This window comes from Calliphora vicina, chromosome 2 (assembly GCF_958450345.1).
Source record: "Calliphora vicina chromosome 2, idCalVici1.1, whole genome shotgun sequence".
Classification (NCBI taxonomy): Eukaryota; Metazoa; Arthropoda; class Insecta; order Diptera; family Calliphoridae; genus Calliphora; species Calliphora vicina.
In genome coordinates, this window is record NC_088781.1 from 12,060,708 (window position 1) to 12,080,607 (window position 19,900).

The 19,900-nt window shown below is 32.7% G+C and overlaps 1 protein-coding gene across 1 annotated transcript in view; it reads right to left on the reverse strand.

Moving 5' to 3' along the window:
* Positions 1-19,900, reverse strand: part of LOC135951407 (DNA topoisomerase 1-like) — a 62,530-nt gene that overhangs the window by 33,842 nt on the left and 8,788 nt on the right. The window lies entirely within an intron of this gene.

The following is a 19,900-nucleotide window of genomic DNA, read 5'->3' on the forward strand; positions in this document are numbered from 1 at the left end:
ATTGCTTGAGTATTGCTGCTCAAAAACAAAACACCAAATTTTTAAATCAAATTAATATTTGCATTTTTTGGAAATAAATTAGAATAAGCATTTTTAATTGCCTTTAAACAAATATGTATGTATTTATGTATGCGGTCTGGCATACATGCATGTATAAGTAAGTGGAAATAAGAATATGCTTCATTTTATTTTTCTAAACTACCTTGCAGTCCAGGGAAATAAGAACATACCAACCAACTCGCTAGGCTTTCAACAGACCATACAAGGAACATATGAAGCTGTGGTTTCGTTGTTCGGGAAATCAATAACAAAGTATTGGACGACGAACAAATTCTAAACTGTACCTAACTACTGAGGACTACCCATTACTAAGCTAACTCTATGTAATGCACATGGTATACAGTAGTAATTATAAAGTTTTAGTTTTAGCTGGAAATCTAAAAAATATTACTACTTCCAATACCGCCGGGTAATTCTTTCATCCCGTTTTACAATCCTACAAAAACACACTCTAATGTGACGTGATTCGCTCTATTGTGGTCTTAAATGGGTTTCGCTACTTTGAGACGGATTTAGCAGCATCCATGGCCAGACACCAAAAAAAAAAAAAAAACACAATTCATCTATAGAATATTGGGACATTGTCATCATAAAACATAATCGGATTAAAAGGATTGTATATGTGTGGCTGACTATGTCTGCACCACACAAGTCATTTAGCAACAGATTTCATATACTACATACAGGCTTTGAAATGAATTCCAAAACGTCGTGCAGCTTTGCATGATTTTTAGTTTAAAGCTGTATGTAACATTTCTTAACAAAAATTCTTGGTTATTATCTTTGTGTGTCATTTATACATTTATGAAGTAAAATGAGAATAAATTTTGGAAAAAAAGGAAGATTGTTCTTTTGTGAAATTCTTTACAATTTTCTAGACGGGGCTTAAAACTCACATGATACAATATTAATGTGTTTTTATGCTTAATTTCACACTTTCAATATTTTATGGGTTTAAAGTAGAGGTCGGGCATTACGAGAAAACATGGATTATAATAAAATGTTAGGCATTTTTCATTCTCTGCTGTAATCTGACCAGCTATTGATTGTGATTTTTATTCATATATGATAATTTGTATGAACTTTGTTGTTATTTCTGTTGTTTACTGGTAAAGCGATCATGTTTTACACCAGGTGACTATGGGTGCCGAACACTGGTTTAAAATGTATAGAATTTGGTTAAGGTCAAAGCCATATTCAAAAGTGAAAATTAATTAATATTTAAAGATGAGCTACTGATGAATTCGAAGAAAACCACAGACCCTCAGAGGCGACACACAGTGATTTAGAAACATTTGGGGGATTCAAACGGTCTCCTATTTGGTCGTGTTGTCATAATGTCCTAAAATATTTTTTTAGTTAAAACAATTTCTTGTTGTGCTGCAAACAAAAAAAGTGATATTTTATGACAAAACAATAAACATAGTTCAAACCATAGTAGAAAAATAGAAGGTAGTTTCATTCTCTCTTTATTTTTTAAAATTCTAAGTCTGACATTCTTAAGGATTTTGACGTTTTCGTTAAAATAGTAATACCATATTAATTAAATATTTTCCCATATATTCTTTGAAGTTTGTGAAAAAATTAATACATAATTTTCATTAATTTGAAGAATATTAAAAAAAATATGAAAAATATTTACTATCAAATTGGGATCAAAGGTAAGATTTTAATTTTCAAATATTTCAAAGCTAATTTGTGAACATTATTTTAAGATTTAACAAACATGAGTTGCATTTTCCCCAACTGCGAAAATACCAAATATGTTTGCAAAAATTCAAATGTAAATTTTTTTAAAGTCCCTACATTACCTAACAAACGACAACAGTGGCTGGATGTATGTAAAACTTGTCAGAGGGTGGATTATACAAACCAAACACCAGTTTTTTAAGCCTTTTGGAACGTTTAAATTAAATTTTTTTAAAATTTAATGAAAATTCTTTGTCAGGTAGCCCAAATTATATAGCGAATGTTAGGAATTGAATCATTAACTTCCAACACAACATACTTAATACATTTTTATTTAAATACTAAATTATAAATTACAAATTTTTTGTAAAAAAATTCTCTAAAATAAAAATCATTTTTAGGAATGTGGCAACGCTTTTTATAATGCTCACAAAATAAGGAAACTTCAAAAAACCTTATTTGAAAAAAAAATTTTGATTGAAACTACCTTCTATATTTTTATCATGGTTCAAACAGTCTTATTAGTTTATAACTTTTTTGTTTAAAACCCAAAAAAAATGTGTTTAAACTAAAAAAATATTTTAGGACATTATGACAATACGACCAAATAGGAGACCGTTTGAATACCTCAATTATATTTTATATATAACTCGGTAGCTCGAGAACGATTGGAGATATTTTTGATTTGTGTTTACATGGGTTTGTTGTTGGAATTAGGGTCTACTGGGTGCGCCCCAAATTTTGGTTATCTCAGGCCTACATTTTAAAAATCACCAAAAATTCATTATTTTTCGAATGTTAAGATCATAGAGAAATGTACATATAGCGGAAACTAGAAACAAATTCAAACCATAAAATTACTTAAAATAACCACACATATGATGTGGTTTTCTCATATTTTTTTTTTAATAATACATTCTCACCACTTAGATTTTTGGCAACTGAGTTACGTCTATGACAGCAGAGTTTCCGATCAATGTGTATTTATCTATGGTTAAGATTTAATATTTGGTGTATGACTTAAAAATGCTGGATTTACAATAGATGTCATATCTTTTTAACGTGTTTTTTGTTTTTAATAACTTATATGTCATTTTGAATGGTACATATCTGTCATTTATTCTCACTTAGTTATTGAATTTTTTTGCTTCGAAAATGTAGAATTTTGTGCCAACAGAGCGTTATATGCGGGAAGTTTTGCTTTACTTGTTTAAGAAAAAAGTGCCGCTGAAGCACCTCGATTTCATCGAAGCTTTTGGAGAATGTGTGTCATCGGTCTCAACGTGCGAGAGATGGTTTGTGCAGTTCAGAAGTCGGGATTTTGACAAAGATTGCAGGCCAGCCAAAAGAGTTTAAAGTCCAAGAATTGGATGCATTACTCCATTGGGAGCTACTCAAGCAGCAATATCAAAATGTTTTCGAGCAGCTGGATTCTTCCAATAGCAAGAAAATTGGGTACCATACGAATTGAAGCTGAGAGACCTTGAAAGACGATTTTATAGGTCTGAAGTGTTAATTTAAGGCTATAAAAGAAAATCATTGAATCCATTACGAAGCGTAAAAATCATAAGTCAAGCCCGGCCAAAATATCCATGGCGCTCTGTATTTGGTGGGAGCAAAATACCTATGAGATGCTGAAATCTGATTGAAATATCACAGGGAACCTGTACCGCATGCAACTGATTCGTTTGAAGCGAACATTGGCCGAAAAAAATCCAAGAATATGCGGCTACACATGAAACCGTAATATTCCCTCATGCCAACATTCGTTGGCTGTTAAAAACTATTTAGAATGAAGAGGTTGGAGAGTTTTGCCTCACCCGCCTTATAGTCCAGATCTTGAGCCGTCCGAATACTATTTGTTTCAATTGATGCAGAACGGTCTCGCTGGTCAAAAGTTTGAAGACCAAGAATTAAAGTCATTACTTCATGAAAATTGTTGTAAAACTCAACGAGAGCTTGCAAAGTCATTGGGAGCTACTCAAGCAGCAATTTCAAAACGTTTGAATGCTCATCCAAAAACAGGGTAATTTGGTGTCATACACAGAGAAAACAGATTCGTGATAGCAACCGAATTTGTTGTTAATCGAATGATTCGGTTGCAAACATAGAATTTTTCGGTTCTATTAACAGAAAGTCAGTTGACAAAGAAGAATCTCGGATAAAGCAACCAAACTTTTGTTACCCCTTTTAAAATTTTGTAGCCACAACTGTAAAATTCGGTCACTACTGTAGAATCATTCGATTGGCGACAAATTCGGTTGCTATCACGAATCTGTTTTCTCTGTGTACGAATTGAGAGATCTTGAATGAAGATTTTGTATGTCTGAAATGCAGCTTGAACGATATAAAAAAAAATCATTTTTGAACCGTATCATTACTTGCGATGAAAAATGGATCCGTTACGATAACCCAAAACGTTAGAGATCGTATGTGAAGCTCGGCCAACCAGCCGAATCGATACCAAAACCAAATATCCAAGATAATTCACTGTATTTGTTGAGACCCAAAGGTTACTATCTATTATGAGCTGCTGAAATCTGATAAGACCATCACAACTGATTCGTTTGAAGCGAAGCGGCCAGACAAGAAAATGTTATATTCCATCATTACAACGCTCAGCCACATTTTGCAATACCTGTTAAAAACTATGGTTGGGAAGTTTTGCATCATGCGCCTTATATTCCAGACCATGCCCCATCCGCCTACTATTTGTTTCGATCGATACAGAACGCTCTCGCAGGGATACGCTTCACTCCAGAACAGAGTATCCGATATTGGCTTGATTCGTTCTTGGCCTGAAAAGATGAACAGTTTTTTTTGGATCGGAGTCCAAAAAGATGGGAAAATGTTATAGCTAACAATGGCCAATACTTTGAATAATTTTATATTGTACAAATGTTTCAAAATAAAAGCTAAATATATGAAAAAGTCCCGTATTTTTAAGTCATACACCCAATACATTTAACCGAAATAGCAAATACGGTTAGGCTAATATCCGTTACCGAAATAATGAAAATAGTATTACCGTTATTTCTTAATTGTTCCGAATCGATTGCCAACAGTAAAACAATGGTCGGCAGAAAGAGAAAATACAGTATTTATGAATGTATTTGAATACTATATCTAATAAAGGAACATACCTAGTACTGATTTAGTGGTAGTTTTGTTTCTCAATTGTTTAAATTTATGAGTTTCATTGATAGTACTGTTGCAGCAATGTGAGTAACCCTTTGGCTATGGCAAACTTAGTCTTTAAACAATTAAAGATTTTCAAATCTTTAATTGTTTGGCTTAGAAATCTAGAACAAACTGATACCAAAGGGTCGGTCGTCTTACAAATTTCCAACTAATTCATGAAATTTTATTTATTTTTATTAGTCTCACAGACAATTTAACACCACATAACACTACCACACTAAATCATAATAATTTTCAACAGCCAGACACCCATAACAATTAGTTTTATTAAAATACTTACTTCATTATACAATTAATGCTAATTGTGATTTAATAATAAACACACTCTCACTCATTCCAACTCACTCTAACTCATACGAATATAGACAAAATTAAAACAATTAATTCAGCCCCAAATGCATTACAAATTGCTCCATAGGCATTAAGTTTTGTTCGATTTTCGTACAATTTTCACAAGAATTAACATGATTATATGAATACGAATAAATAAATAGCCAGGCATTTTGTGAACTGAATACCACCACTTGAGATTCTATTAAAGTACGAATGAATTGTAAATGTGAGTATGAACAAATGTATGTTCAACAAGTAAATATCTGTTCTTATCAGTCAGTGTTTTATAAATAAATAAAATAAGTTCATCTAAATGTACGAGTTATAAGAAAACTGAAAGTAGTCATCATCATCATCATCAACATCATAAATAATTCTGGCAAAGTTCAAGTACGACTGTCGTATGGAGGGACAGACAAACTGATATTGATTATAAAAATTATATATTATTGTACATAATCAATAAGTTTATAACAGTTTATTTAATTGACAATTTGGGAAATTATCAATTGGGGAAATTTATTTACTTTGTTTTTGATTTTTTTTTTTTTAAAACGCCACATTTTGTTTATTTTGTAAATGATAGGAATTGTGATTTTGTTTCGAATAAAAGCAACTTTATAAATCAATACAAATATTGATTTAATCGGAGCAATTTTCTTCAAATTTTAGAGCTTTTATTTCGACCCCTAACAGCGAAAATATCTTAACCCACAATATAATAGATTTTTGTTTTTTATACCCTCCACCACCACAAGTGGTGAATGAGGGTATATATAAGTTTGTCATTCCGTGTGTAACATTGATTCATCTGAGACCCAACAAAGTATATATTTTCTTGATCCTTATGAAATTCTAAGTCGATTGAGCCATGTCCGTCTGCCTGTCCGTCTGTGTAAAACACAAAATTGGTAGACTTGCAAAAAGTATGTTTATCGTTGTCCTAAGCGGTTTGGTATTGAAAATCAGCAAAATCAGTTCAGTAGAACCATAGCTATGAACCAAAATGTGAGACAACCTAAAAAAATATTACAATTTTCACATATGTTTGGTTATTTGTGTAAATATATTGCAGATAATACCATAAAACTTTACACACGTTATTTTTATAATAAAAGGATTAACTCTGGTGAAAATTATAAGAATCGGTCCATGATTTCTCCTAACCCCCATACAAATTTCTTCCCGAAACATGGTTCTATGGTCTATAAATGGCTTCAGAATTGCAGTATCCATACAAAATTCAGCAAAAATAAGTTTCGTGCTAAAAGAAATCACAACACTAAATTTTTTGTGGATCAGCCCATATTTGACCATAGCCCCCATATAAAGTTCACTTCTGAAAATCACTTAAATTAGCATAAATATCTTATAAATAATGCTATTAAGTTGAAATTCGTCATAAATAATCCCAATATATACCAAAATCGCTATACTTAATTCTATGATGATCGGCCTATAATTGGTTATAGCTCCCATATATATTAACCTAAAAATATGTATGCAGGTGGAGGATGAAAGGTTTTCACATTCATCTGAAATATCTAAACAGCAAATCTCATACTTGAATACCGATTACTGTTCCCTACTTCCCTTCAACAACTTTTCAGTGTACAGATACTTGTAATACTATTATGTAACTTTAAGATTTCTTTATAAGTTGGCGACATTTATTTTTTTAATCCGATTCACCCTGACTACTATTTACAATCTGAAATTTCTTATACTCCAAGAAAAAAACAAGAAATGTTCATTAGTAAAACAAAACAAAAAAATGTCATTATATCTTGAAAATGCTTGTAATAACAATAATAAATTGTAAATGATGATTACACAATCATCAGCAAACAAATAAATAAATAAATACACAAACAAATTCCTGTAAATGATAATATGATCAAATGAATGTCTTAATGACTCACTGACCGACAACTGAATTATTGAATGAAATGTTAAAGTCATTGATAAACGTTTAGTTAGGTATTTTCTGTAGTCATAGGAAAACCACTTTATAAAGTCTTCAAATTTTGTATAATTTTGTCAAATTTTGTGGAGATTTAAAGCATGTTTTAGTATAATTTTTTAGAATTAAATGCAGTGAAAGTCATTAGTATTTGTGGGAGATAGTTTTATCATTAAAATGGAAATGGAGTGCAGGTATTTGATCACGTAGTTTGAATATAGCAAATGTGAGTGAAGATACATTTATACCTTAAGCATTAAAGGGAAAAGCTTTTGACTCCATTTTCACGACGTCTGATTATTTTTTAACACTCAGCTTAACTTTATGTTAAAAAATAACTAAGGGCCATTATAACAACTTGCCGTTATAGTTAAAGGTAACTTTAAGCAATAGAAAATGGTACCCTTAAAGGTAACTTTAACTATAACGGCAAGTTGTAAACATAACATAACTCGAATTCATTCTTTTAATGTTTTATTTGGGAAATTATAAGATAATCCCTCAAGGATTTGTCAATGTGGGTTGTGTTTCACTGTTCTACCGATACTACAATGGTATGTGCTCTGCTGAAATTAGGGAACTTGTTCCCGAAACCCGTAGATCTTTACGCAACACACGCTCTTCGGCAAGGGCACATCAATTCGGTGTCGACTGGACAGTAGATCGCACAACACATTACAGGGAAAATTCGTTCTTTAGCCGTACTGTCTGTATGTGAAATAAGCTTCCTCCTGAAGTATTTCCTGTCACTTTCAATATAGGAAAATTCAAATCAAATGTCCACAAACACTACTCCCTCTATCCTCCCTCCCATAACCTATTTTCCTAGTTCCAACACAATGCTTTGCATGTGTAGGGGTCATCCCCTGAGTGCTGGTCCAAGAAAAAAAAAAAAAACAAAAAAAACTAGTTGACTAGTTGAAAAATGACTAGTTGAGCATTTACTAATGATAGTTCTTGAAGTTTCTCCAACCCACATACACCTGCCTGTTCTTATTTATTTGCAAATAAAATATCTAAATTTGTACTGCATACTTTAGAGAGCGTTTTTATTACAGTTGACTTGACTAAAAAAATTCCGAATTTTACCCGAAATTTTTGAATTGTTTTCTTTATCTCCTGAAAATTTAAAATCGACTAAAAAAAAATCAACCAAATCGCTCCAGCCGATCTCACGTGATGCCATTACATACATGGACCATTTAATTTTTATATACATATATAGATATACCAAATTGGCTTGCATTTCATTTGAAAGCAATCAAGTAGGGTCGACGGAACTTCGTTTGGAAAGTAACTGTGCTATTGAAGTATCTCTCAGCCAAGCATCCGATACCTCAAATATAACGATATTTTTTGATCATACCGGACATTCTCAAACAATATAAAAGGTCAGCCTTTCCTAAGAACCCTGGTAGCTGCTACAATAGTCATTGAAAGGAAGGATGGATTTGTTTTATTATGACTAGCGGAATTTTTTCAAATTTTTACCTCTTGTTTTTAAACATTTGTACAATATAAATTTATTCAGTTTATATTGCCATAGTTAGCTATTACATTTTCCCATTTTTCTGGATATTAAAGGATTCCGAGCCAAAATATCTGTTCATCTTTTGAGGAATAGAACGAATCAAGCCAATTGCGGATACTCCGTTCTGAAGTGAATCGAATCCAAGAGAGAGCGTTCTGCATCGATCGAAACAAATAGTAGGAGGACGGGGAATGGTCTGGACTATAAGGCGTATTCTGGGCGTTTTTCCGCCAATACTCGCTTCAAACGAATTAAGTGCGTTCGCTACAGGTTCCTGGTGATGGTCAGGCAAAATTTTAGCAACTCATAATTGATAGGACCCTTTTGCTTCCACCAAAAATACAGAGCATTGCCTTAGCGCCATGGATATTTGACATTGGTGTCGATTCGGCTGGTTGGTCGGGCTTCACATACGATCAGTTACGCTTCGGGTTATCGTAATGGATTCATTTTATATCGCAAGTAATGATTCGGTGCAAAACTGATTTTTTTTTATAGCGTTCAAACAGCATTTCAGACATGCAAATGTCTCTCGGCTTCAATTCGTATGGTACCCAATTTTTCTCCTTTGGATAAATCTTGCTGCTCGCAAACGTTTTCAATTGCTGCTTGAGTAGCTCCCAATGATTTTGCTCTTGATGGGTTTGACAACAATCTTCATGGAGTAATGCCACCAATTCTTGATCTTCAAACATTTTTGGCTGGATTGGGTGATCTTTTTGTCGAAATCACCACTTCTAAACCGAACAAACCATCTGTCGCACGAACTCATTCACCATAAGCTTTGGTGAGCAATCGGTGTACTTCAGCGGCACTTTTTAAAATTAAAGAAGTAAACCTAAACTTCCCGCATATGACGCCTTGTTCGCACAAAATTCGACATTTCCGAAGCAGAAAACAACTTTGTGGTTTGCGCTATAATGTTCGATAACTAAGTGAGAATAAATGACAGATATATACCCTTCAAAATGACATATAAGTTATTAAAAACAAAAATTGCGTTCAAAAGAGTCATACCCCTATACGAATATTGGCATATATTTCATATAGTTGGAAGAACTTTTATTAAAATAAAACAAGAATATGATAAATTGATTGAATAAGAACCGTGATTCCAGCATCGCCCAGTTGAACAGTAGAATTATGGGGAATAAATGGTTTTCTCATTAAAAGAACTGTAACTTGAGTATTTTGGCAAGTTGAGGTGTACAGTCTGGTCTCCCTGAAATTGTCGTGGCCCCAGAATCCCACTGTAGAACAATGATATCTACAGGTTGCTGGATCACCAATAACGGGAGAAATGGTTTGATAATTAGAAGAACTGCTACAGGGATACATTGCAAGTTTTGATCTGCAGGTCGGTCTCTATCGATCCCGAACAATGTGATGTAACCAAAGTTCACAACCTTTCTGACTCGGAAATACCATAGCTGACCTGACAGATTACTATGACTTCAGGATCGCCAAATAAAACCGTGAAATATGCTGGTTGGTGAACAAGCAAAGTGGAATAAATGTTTTGATCATTAGAAGATCAACAAATTGTGGGAGATCTTTAATATATGAAATCTGCAGGTTGGTCAATGAGTAATAGCGAAAGTGCTGGTTTATTCATTAGAAGAACTCCAACTTGAATTCGTTGGCAAGTTTTTGTCTGCAATTTGATCCCTTTCCTGCCCGACGAAGAGGGCAGAAAGGGATCCAACATTCACAACCTTTCAGACTCAAAAACTTCAAAGCCTCTCAAGCAAATAATGTTATAGGAATCTTTAATTTTGTTTATGAATAGGGAATAAAGACTATTGAACAGTTTTATATGTCTTCCAAAGTAATATTTTCACAACTTGAGGGTCAATGTTAAAGCTTGTTAAAGATATAATCTAAATTGTTAACATTTTCGCATATTCATTTCTTAGCAGCAGTGCAATGTTTAAATGCAATTGTCTTATCCCGACTCTGATTGTAATACACAGACTATAAAGATGAAGATCACAATGGGCAGCAAGAGACAGATAAAAAAAAGAGCTCAACAGGGTGTTGAGAGAAGAAAAGAGGGAGACAATTATTTTTATTTCCGGCACGCAGCATAAACATTGCTGTTGTGTCTGCAGATCCATGTACGGATCTCCAACACTTTACAATCTGTTCTTGCAATCTAGGCATTATAAGCGTGCATATGTTTTGCCCATAAATCCACATGAAAAACGCATGAAAAAAAAAACAAACTGCAAACTGCTCGTAACTTATTGTATGAACATTTACAAGTACAAGTGCATACAAAACCTATTAATACTTGTATCTAAATATGTATCTTAGTATGCAACCGTTTAATGTTTATTGTTTGTTTGTTTCTTTTTTTATTTTTCTTTGTAGTTTTTTAATCCGTTATTGGTAAAATTCAAATTGTTATGGAAATTTTATTAGGCGCCTGCGCCCCATATAATTAATAATTGTTTCCAAACATGATACAAGTATTAATTTACCAACAAAAACAAAACAAAATATTCAGATATACACAACGTTTATAATTATACGATTTATGAGCATAAATAAGGAAATTTTATGGCCAAATAGAAATATATACATACAATTGTTTTAATAAGCAAATGCAACTAAAAAAAAATCGAGAAACACGTAAAAACCATTAGAAACAATGTGGATGAATATATGTAGTATTAGAATACTATACATACATATATGGAAAGTGTTTAAACTACAATCATATTTGCATTTTATTATGTTATTTTGAATATTGGCTGCAAGTTTGTACATTGCTTAGGAAGTACTAAATCAAATAACTTTTTAAAAACAATAATCAATAAAATTTTGATATAAATCAATGAATTTATGATATAAATACATAAATATTCCATTTCATTGATTTTGAGTTATTTAACTTCAGTCAAAGTCATTGTGAAATCACAAGCACCTCCCACATTACAGGATCTGCTGCCACCTCCGCCGGTGAGTGGCTATGGTGATACGATAGTGGCTTCAAATCCATTTGATGACACACAGCCTAGCATGTCTAGTTCAATGGCAGCTATGAGCCACATGTTTGGTCGCCAGGTCATTTTGGTCCCGGACCGGGACCCCAAATGGGCATGGGTGGTCCTCACATAGGAGTCCGATGGGAATGGGCAGTCCCTTGGCGGTCCAGGTCCCGGTCATCCAATGGGACCTGGTGTTGGTTTACTATCACAAAATAAATGAGAATGAGCAAGTGATTGAATGTGAAGCAACAATTGTGTTTTTTTTTTGGAATTCAAAAGACAGCCATGGTTAAATAAAAATAAGTAAGAGAGCTATATTCGGCTGTGCCGAATCTTATATACTCTTAACCAAATTATACTTCAAAATACAAATTTTAAATATTTTTAGGTAAAAAAATTTTTTTTTTCCGAAGTGTTATTTTATTTTTTTTAAATTTTTTTTTAAATTTAAATTTTTTTGCGATTTTGACCCATTGTAGGTCCAACTTACTATGGTCCTATATACGTCGTTGCAAAGGTCTTTGAAATATCTATCATTAGATATCCATATTGTCTATATTAATGACTTAGTAATCCAGATATAGGTCAAAAATCGACATTGTCCTGGTTTTTTCCTCATATCTCAGCCATTTGTGGACCGATTTTGTGATTTTAAATAGGAAACTTCTTGAAAGAATGTCTGACAGAATTATTGAAGAATTGGATGCCGAAGATATCTGGGGTCTTCAGAAAATTGATTTCAACAAACTAACAGACAGACAGACGGACATGTCTTAATCGACTCCGCTATCTATAAGGATCTAGAATACTTTATAGGGTCGGAAAATTATATTGTGGAAATTACAAACGGAATGACAAACTTATATATACCCTTCTCACGAAGGTGAATGGTATAATGAGGAGAAATGCAGCTGGGCTGGCGGATCACCTTATCTCCTGGCCTATGCAGTGGAACTGTGAAATCTGCAGGTATGTGAATGAGGACTAGCGAAAGGAATGGTTTGATTATTAGAAGAACTGCAATTTGTGTGCGTTGGCTAATTATGATCTCTCTTTCCAACCCGACGAAGAGGGTACGCAGACATGGTTTGCTTATCGAAGAACTGTAACATGTGTACGTTGGCTAGTTATGGTCTACAGTAAGGTTTCTCTCCAAGACGACGAAACCTTATCGAAGCAATACTATCGTTATTTTTTCCCTAGACTTACAAACAATATATAGTTCACAAACTTCACAACCTTTCAGACTGGGAAATATTAAAGTTATAGAAGCGATCAAGGCATCCACACTACCCAATTGGCTATTGGCTGTAACACTATATCCATAATGATGTTGAAAGACCTTGGCGTGCGAAATGTTGATTATCTGACAATGGACTTTGAAACCATGCAACTGAGTGACTAACATATAGGATTATATTCTTGTTGTCAACAGTCTTGAAGATTTTCGAGGCCCTTCTCCTATGGCTAAAACCAGCAAATATATTATTAAAGGATACACCTGTCTATGGCAGGCAAATTTAAATTAATAAATTTGATTCCGTTAGTTTGGTTGCATGATTAGTATTATAATTAGTATTATAATTACATTCAGAATCTTCGCGAAGCTTCACAAAGTTCTGGAATAATGCAAACAAATCAAATGTTTTTTATAAAGTTTTGCTCTCTAAGTTAAGCCAAATATGCATCATCTTAGAGCCTCTATGAAGCCTTGATCGCATTTTGTTCAGTGCGATAAGACTTGGTACGGGGTTGGCTTTATAGTTTATAAATGCGAGTGACTCTGTAGTTTATAAATGTATGGAACTTCCAAGTCGTTGTGTAAGTTTTCGTATCATAAGTCGAGGTTCTAAGTATTTTTGATTGGACAATTTCTATGAGATCACAATTAGATCAAATACTAACCGTTCCTTACAACTGTATTCCATATGTCCAAAATCATTTTAAAACGTATGACTTCATAGTCAAGGATGAATTTTTGTTTGGTTACTAATTAACCAGTGAAGCAAAGATACTTTTAGCTTCATATCAAATCTATATGACGACTCGAAGTAAGTTATCTCTCTAAATTGAGTGTGACAAATGCAAAATGTCCCCTCCTTAACGCGTAACATCTCTATATATGAATCGTTTTTAGAGAGTTTAGAGATAAACTCCTTAGTGATTCTCAGAACTGGATCCAATCGGCACTTCACTTTAACTACTTTCTCTACATGAACCTCCACAAAGATTGGTAGTGACTTTATATGAAGACCATTTCACTATTATCTAGATGAGTCTAAATATTGATGATCTATGCGGTCTGTTATGGTTCTTACAGCGATATAAATAATTGTGTCAAAGTGCGCAACCTGCAACTACACTAACGAAGTCATCACCAACTGGACAAATAAGTCCACATTTTTGAGGAAAATTTTGACGGTCTCTTTATCACCAAGATCACGTACAAATTGGGAAATAGAAAATATTGGCTGTATGACTTAAAAAGAATTTTTTAAAATGTTTTGCTTTGGTTTTGAAATATGTTGTACAATATAAATTTATCCAAAGTATTGCCCATTATTATCTATGACCATTTTCCCATGGATTCCGAGCCAAAGAACTGCTCAGAAGGCCAAGAACAAATCAAGCCAATATCGGATATTCTGTTACAAAGTGAAACGTATTGGAAGAAGAACGTTCTGCAGCGATCGCAACGAATAGTAGTCGGATCAGTGAGGCAAAACTTCCCAACCACTTCATTCTAAATACTTTTTAACATGCATTGCAACGTATCAGATGCGTTCGGTACAGGTTCCTTGTGATGATAAGATAATAGATAAGATCATTTTGCGCCATGGCGGGGCATCGAGTTATCGTAATGGATCCATTTTCCATCGCAAGCAATGATTCGATGCAAAAATTATTTTATTTTATAGCGTTCAATCAGTATTTCAGGCATTTGAAAATGCTGCTTATGTAGCTCCCAATGAGTTTGCAAGCTCTTGTTGGGTTTTACAACAATCTTCATGGAGTAATGCAATCTTTGTTTTCCGTGTCAAAATCACCATTTCTGAACCGCACAAACTATCTCTCGCACATTGAAACCGATGGAACACATTCGCTTAGGTGATAAATCAGTGTGTTTCAGCGGCACTTTTTTCAAATTGAATAACTATAATGCTAAGTGAGAATAAGAAGTAAGTGAGAATAAATGATATGTTCCCTTCAAAATGTCAGATAAGTTATTAAAAACAAAAACCTCGTTCAAAAGATACACCATATATTGTAAATTCCACATTTTTAAGTCACCATAAAAATTAGAATGTTTACAAATACAGCTTGTGGGATACTTTCAAGGCGATTGATCAAGAAAACAAGGATTATGCATGTTATGGAACTTAATGTCATATTGACAAACCAATTCCTCGTGGAATTTCATCGGAGGAGTAATTCTTATTACAATATCTTACAGTTCGAGTGTCCGCGAAACAAATCGTATATAAGATGAGAATATATAGAGTCTATTTGAATGCAGCTCGTAATAGGCCACTTTGAACGACATTCAAATTGACGTCATCTATTCCGTGGTTAGAGGTTAACACATGAATATCGTACGATAATAGCAAATACCAAGGAAAACAAGAATCCTTGGAGCACAGGAAGGAGCCTCTAGCCTAAGACCTTCTGGCGCTGTATATACATATGACTTATATATGCATGTTGCATGGTGATCTTGAAAAAACTTGCCTAACATTTTCAACCGTTTAAATAATTCATGGGAATTGATGAGTTCATTTTCTTAATTTTGCGTTTCATTTAGATGTATATAGTCTTATCCATTCCCAACTTCTGCCAGACTCTCTAAGACTAGTCAAACTTAGGTTAGGATCCCAATTAGTTGAAGTAGCTAAATTTCTTACACTTCACCTCCTTGGATAACCATCAGATTCTAAATTGTATATTTTCAACAGTTACAAATATAACAAAACTAATCTATGGTTACCATAAATAAGAGGAGACTGCTGAAATCAATGGCAAAGATCTAAGTAAAAGAGATAATTTTTAATCGATCGTAAGATCATTAAAACAATACAGCTTCCTTAATATCAGAAACAAATGAGGGATGGTGAATGAACCCCATAACTTATGGGCTGCCATTCTACCCTATGTATGTTTAGCTAAACCTTATTTCGAAAGGAAAACATTAAATATTGCCTTAATCTAAAACTTCTATAAAAGGGGAAATAAAATATTAACGCAAATATTGGCAATTTGCCAACAAAAAAATCAACAATATGCGGAAAATAGAATAAAAAAAGAACTCTCACACCCATGAAGTTTTTTAAATTCTTCTCTTTCTTTCAGCGGCTGACTATAAATTAAATTTATTTCAAATTTAATTGTGAAAAAAAAAGAAAACATAAAGAAACTGAATTTTGTTTATTTCTCGCATTCTCATGTCTGTACTATTTATGGGAGAATAAAACGGCTTGCTGATTTGTGGCCACCACAAATAATTGAATTTTCTATTGTTGTATATTTGATTTTTTTGTTGTTTTGTTAAAGACCATAAACAATTAAAGTTTTATAAATGATGCAGATCATTTGTAGCGACATGGGGTCATTTGTTTAAGTCAAATGCAGCTGACCTATTACTTGTGGTGAACGAACGATCAAACTGATCAGTTTTAAATCAATTGATATATTGATATAGATAAATAATTTCACAATACAACGAGATACAAACATTACTTACTTAAATATTTGAGTAAAAAGAGGGGAGAATAATTTGCATATTTAAAATTAAATTTCTGATATATCTCCTTATTACCCTTCTGCTATTGTACTAAGAAAGCAATCAGGTTGGTGTGATTGTTTAGCCATTTCCCTTCAATGCCACTAATTACTTACTATTACAAGGAGGGACGGACAGACGGACGGACGTAGTTATGGCTGCAACTATCTGCCAGAAGAGATAAAAGATTTTTAACCTGTCTGTGGACACAAATACATCACTTGCAATTTTCTCATAATTCTTGCTGAAGAGCAACCCGACCAACCAACCAGTCTTGTTGCATCTGTGTGGTCGACCGGCCAAGAGCCGCCCCAATTATGTACGAGTACGCATTGTAATGCTGTTTCCCAGTACATACCCGTATTTGTGTCTCGGATGCCAGCAGCAATTCAATAAAAGTGAAACCATCTCTTTAAACGAAAACGGCAAAAACACTTGTAGATTGCATGAGACTTGTAGTATGAGACGTTTTCAACATTGTATGTAGTTCAGGCTGTGTTTCTGTTTTCATATTCCGTCTTGCATCTTCCTTGTTCTGGTTTTCCGTTGCAGTATTTTTTTCTGTTGCTTTTGCTTATGGAATTTGGAATATCTGTTGTAAATTAAATCAATTAGGAAGCTGTCGTTTGCTAAGGAATTTCGATTTTTACCTTAAACATACATCCATCCATACATAAGTAGAGTATTCCATTCACATTTTTTCTGTTTACATATTTCTGGCAAATGGTGTTGCAATAATGATTGGCCCTGTCGTAAGGGCAGTGGCATTTAGTTCATGGCATGATTTAAAGCTGTCACATGTAAGTTCCTATGTATGACTTATGTGCAGCGAATGCGAAGCTGGTTTTATGTTCATGTTGTGTGGTGGTGATCTTGCAAAAAAAAGTGGCCTGACATTGTCAAATTCCCAACAAAAGAAAGCGCGTATTTGTTCGCTGAATAAAAAATTCCACAATTTACCGTTTAAATAATATAAATGGGAATTGACGACTGCCGTTTTCATAAAGGAGTTCATTATCTTAAATTATTCGTTTCTTTCTTATAAGGTGGCATTATGTGAACAAAAATAAAATTTCTCGATAATAATGAGATATGTAGAGATCAATACAATGTAAGTAGTACCGCTGATGATCGCTGATATCTTAAATATATTAAACGGAATTTAGTTCTTTTGTGTGTTATAAGCAAGAGCAATAAAACCCGAACAGAATATTTACGACGATTTTAACATTTGTAATCAGCTGATCGATTTTGTGTGCCATAGTTATATGTAGTCATATTTGGGTCAGCTGGCTCGCTGTCTTTACAACCTAACCTGATCGATGGTGTTGTGTGTAAAGTATTTATATCAATTATGACAACGGAATGTCAGGTAACAATAAGTTTATATTTATTGTAACTGCTGCTGACTTCTTCAGAGTAGCTCAAAACCAGCGAGACCATACAACGACATGAAAGTGATTTGTTATCGAGGAGAGAAGAAGATCTCGAACATTCGTAAATATTTTAAGTCCAATATAGAGGCTGTACGATATCCTAGAATACCGAGGACGACAAATTGACTGATCAATTCATCATAAATGAAACAGTAAGTTTATTAATATAAACAGAATATTTTCTTTATGGTAACGATAGAAAAATGTAACACATTAGCTTTTGTTTTGAAAAACAAACAATTTTGAAACAGCCTTATTTGTATTTTCAGTGAAAAATAATGATTTTTGAATAAATTTTTAAGCAAAGTAAGCTTTACACGATTTTCTCTTTGATAAAAAAACTTTTTACTTCATAACGTTTTTTATTAAACCAAATTTTGTTTTTGTGATTAAGTTATAAAACTTTATTATACCATTCTCGGTTCTCGGCTCGGTTGCTATTTAAAATCGACAAAATCGTCCCACAAATGGTTGAGATATAAGGAAAAAACCGTGAAAACCTAGATTTTTTGCCTACTTTTGATTTATATCTGGGTTACTAGTCATTAATATAGACAATATGGATATCTAATGATAGATATCCATTGCAACGATGTATATAAAGCTATAGTAAGTTGGACCTAAAATGGGCCAAAATCGGAAACAAATATTTTTAACCCGAATTTTTTTTGTCATAAATTATTTTACAAAAAAAAAAAATTTTTTAATTAAGAAAAAACTAAATTAAAAAAAAAATTTGAAAACTATTTCGAAAAGAAAAAATTTTAAAAAAAAATTCGAAAAAAAATTTAAAATTTACTAAAAACTTTTTAGTAAAAAAGTTATTTTTAATGAAAAAAGTTAAAAGATTATTTTTATGTTACATTTTGTATGACAAACTTTTTGTAAGCAAACAGTCTTTTAGTAAAAACAAGTAAGAGAGCTATATTATATACCCTTCACCAAATTATACTGCAAAATACAAATTTTAAATATTTATAGGCAAACAAAATTAATTTTTTTTCCAGTTGTTTATTTAATTTTTTGGAAAAGAAACGTTTTTCGAAGTGTTATTTTAAAATTTTTTTTTTTAATTTTTTAAATGTAAAATTTTTTTTTTTAATTTTAAAAAATATTTTTTTTATATTTGAAATTTTTTTTTTGTTTTTTAAATTTTTTTTTACAAAAAAAAAAAAATTTCGGGTTAAAAATATTTTTTCCGATTTTGACCCATTGTAGGTCCTATGGTCTATGTATATGGTCTTATATACGTCGTTGCAAAGGTCTTTGAAATATCAATCATTAGATATCCATATTGTCAATATTAATGACTTTATAATCCAGATATAGATCAAAAATAGGTCAAAAATCAAGGTTGTCCTGGTTTTTTCCTCATACCTCAGCCATTTATGGACCGATTTTGCTGATTTTAAATAGGAAACTTCTCGAAAGCATGTCTGACAGAATTATTGAACATTTGGATGCCGAAAATATCTGGGGTCTTCAGAAAATTGATTTCAACAAACAGACAGACGGACATGGCTTAACCGACTCCGCTATCTATAAGGATCCAGAATATATACTTTATAGGATCGGAAAATTATATTGTGGAAATTACAAACGGAATGACAAACTTATATATACCCTTCTCACGAAGGTGAAGGGTATAAAAAATGTTTTGGTAAATAAAGCCTTTCATGGGGGGACATTTTTATAGAAAAAAGCTTTGTATAAACTTTTGGTAACCTATTTTTAGCAAAACCACAAAGAGCTTTTGGAAAAATTATTTTTTTCATAAAAAACTTTTCTTGTTAAACTTTTGATCTAAAATAATATTTTGTTGAAAAAGCTGGTTTGTTAGATATTTTTAAATACAAAAATCTTATTAATAATTATTTTTCATTGTTCAAGATTTCATACCTTTAAAGTTATGACCTG